Here is a 3,358-nt window from a genome sequence, read left to right on the forward strand (position 1 = left end):
GAGTGAGAGGGAGGGAGGGAGGGAGGGAGTGAGAGGGAGGGAGTGAGTGGGATGGATGTGAGTTAGTGAGTGAGAGGGAGTGAGTGAGAGGGAGTGAGTGAGTGAGAGGGACAGAGTGAGTGAGAGAGTGAGTGAGTGAGAGAGAGTGAGTGAGTGGTGAGAGGGAGTGAGGGAGTGAGAGGGAGAGAGGGAGTGAGAGGGAGGGAGGGAGGGGGGAGGGAGGGAGTGAGAGGGAGGGAGTGAGTGGGATGGAGTGAGTGAGTGGGATGGAGGGAGTGAGTGAGAGGGAGGGAGTGAGAGAGAGGGGGTGGGAGTGAGAGAGAGGGGGTGGGAGTGAGAGGGAGGGGTGGGAGTGGGAGGGAGTGGAGTGGAGGGAGGAGTGGGAGTGAGTGAGTGAGTGGAGTGAGTGAGTGGGAGTGAGTGAGTGGGTGGAGGGGTGAGTGAGAGAGTGGAGAGGGGAGGAGTGAGTGAGTGGGAGGGAGTTAGTGAGAGGGAGGGAGTGGAGAGGGAGGGAGTGGGAGGGAGGGAAGGAGGGTTTGGGAGGAGGGAGGGAGTCGGAGGGAGTGAGTGGGTGGGAGTGAGTGGGAGAGAGTGAGAGGGAGAGAGTGAGAGGGAGGGAGTGAGAGGGAGGGAGTGGGAGGGAGTGAGAGAGACAGACAGGGAGTGAGACGGACAGGGAGGGGGGAGGGAGTGAGGTGGAGATAGAGAGGGAGGGAGAGGGAGGGAAAGGGAGGGAGACGGAAAGGGAGGGAGACAGAGAGGGAGAGAGAGGGAAAGGGAGGGAGACTGATGGGGAGTGAGATGGAGGTAAAGGGAGGGAAACTGATGGGGAGTGAGATGGAGGGAAAGGTTGGGAAATAGAGGGAGGGAAAGTGAGGGAAATGGAGGGAGACGAAAGGAAAGGGAGGGAGAGGGAGTGAGAGGGAAGGAAAGGGAGGGAGACGGAGAGGGAGTGAAAGGGAGGGGGAGTGAGAGGGAGGGAAAGGGAGGGAGATGGAGGGAGAAGGAGAGGGAGGGATAGGGAGGGAAAGGGAGTGAGACGGAGAGTGAGAGGGAGGGAGACGGAAAGGGAGGGAGACAGAGAGGGAGGGAAAGGGAGGGAGACTGATGGGGAATGACATGTAGGGAACGGGAGGGAGACTGATGGGGAGTGAGATTGAGGGAAAGGGAGGGAGACTGATAGGGAGTGAGATGGAGGGAAAGGGAGGGAATTGAAGGGAGAGGGAGGGAGAGGGAGGGAAAGGGAGGGAGAGGGAAGGAAAGGGAGGGAGAGGGAGGGAAAGAGAGGGAGTGAGAGGGAGGGAAAGGGAGGGAGACGGAGAGGGAGTGAAAGGGAGGGAGAGGGAGGGAGAGGGAGGGAAATGGAGGGAGATGGAGAGGGAGTGAGAGTGAGAGGGAGGGAAATGGAGGGAGAGGGAGGGAAAGGGAGTGAAAGCGAGTGAGACGGAGAGTGAGAGGCAGGGAGACGGAGAGGGAGAGAGAGAGGGAGTGAGAGAGAGTGGGAGTGAGAGAGAGGAAGTGAGACAGAGAACGACAGGAGAGAGGGAGGGAGAGAGGGAGAGAGAGCTAGAGAAAGGGAAAGAGCTATAGAGAGGGAGGGAGACCGAGAGAGAAAGAGAGAGAGAGATGTGTGTATGCCATGACAGCTCAGTGGACGAAGGCGTCCGCTGCAGCGACCTGTGATCAACCTCATGGTCAGTTTTATGTTGTTGCTCTATCCCCGCCCCTTCCCCACTGACCCCGCCCCCCACCGATGCGGCCCTCGGACATAAACCAAACTGTAAATTTGGCCCCTGAGAGAAAGTTTGTGAGTACCCATGCTCTAGAGGAAACAGGTATCTCCAGCGCTACTGGTCAAATTCGCCCCTCCTGAGCTCACCTCCTGGCAAGCTTTCATGTAAGGTAGCAGGTGTGCTCCACTGTTCCGCCTACTCTTGATGGCCAGACGCCTTGTTCACTGGGATGCCAGCAAGTGGGGGCACGCTTGCAGCACCCTCGTCAGGGCTGTGCACGCATGTCACTGAGCCTGAATGCACAGGCTCTTTCACTGTTCCCCTTCTGTGCCCCCTTGTCACTCGTCAATCCCAGGAGCCGGCCCACCCCACCTGGCACGGCCGCCTGCTCTCCTGGAACTGGGCCACTTAATCCTCCACTCAGGGCACCCGCGTGCCTCGTTTTTCATGGCCCGCTGTCTGGGCTTCCCGGCCTGAACCGGAGCTGGATAAGGCTGTGCTGTTGCCCTCGGGGACCTCAGGCATGACACCAGGGCCACACAATGGTCCCCGGCCTCTGTGATCGCCTGTAGTGGTGGTGGGGCCTTGCCTCCAGTGCCACCTCAAGCTACCCCTCTCATGTCATGTCCACACACCCCTTCAACATGCCACAGCCCCGAGGGGTGAAGCGGACCGGCAAATCCTCACTTGTGCTGCCTACTCCCTCGAGATTCCTGCCAGCGCGCAAAACGCCGTCCTGTTTTCAGGAGCAAGCCCTCTTCGTCAGCCCGAGCAGCTGCGGCCACCTCCTCTCAGCAGCCCGAACCGTGTGGGGGGGACACTTTGGGTTCTCCTGCATTGGCATTCACAATACCACTGCTGCCGCTGTGTTTGGGCTCTTCTTTGGATCCCGGCTGATGATCCGGGCCTCTGTCACTCCCTAGTCTGCGCAGTCGTCGCTATCTTGCCTGCCCGTCCAGTCTGCCACTGAACTTTCTCTTTGGCGATGCGCCTTCGTGAGGGATATCTGTCAGTCATCAGGGCGGCCACTACATTCTCGACCACACCCTTGTCACTGGTGGTCTGAAGAATGGCGGATGGTGACGGATTTATCAGGGCTGCAAGCTGGAGACTAGCGCAGCACGCTCAGTTAGCGGCCCTCTTTGCCTGCTGCTAGCCACGCCCAATCATTTTTCAAAAGCACTTGGTATTTGAATGCCACGCTGAATACATGAACCATTGGTTCAAGTTTTATTTTGTAAATAATAGCTGTATGAAATGGGCTTATACCTTGCTTTTCTGTGATTTAGTTTTATTTTATGATCATTTGAAAGATATAGGTAATAATATATATTTTATTACTGTGATATACAAGCTTTTATATTGATGATTGTTTATGTACTATTATGATAATTAATAATCAAATAAAGATATTTTAATCAAAATAAATATATACATAATCAATCAATCAATCATAACACTTGTATAGCGCACTACTCACCCGGCAGGGTCTCAAGGCGCTTGGGGGAAGGGGTCCGCTATTGCTCGAACAGCCAGGTCTTGAGTTGTCTCCTGAAGGCGAGATGGTCCTGGGTCAGCCGAAGATGGATGGGGAGGGAGTTCCATTTCTTGGCCGCCAATTAGGA

Source organism: Lissotriton vulgaris, unplaced genomic scaffold, assembly GCF_964263255.1.
Source record: "Lissotriton vulgaris unplaced genomic scaffold, aLisVul1.2 SCAFFOLD_13159, whole genome shotgun sequence".
NCBI lineage: Eukaryota > Metazoa > Chordata > Amphibia > Caudata > Salamandridae > Lissotriton > Lissotriton vulgaris.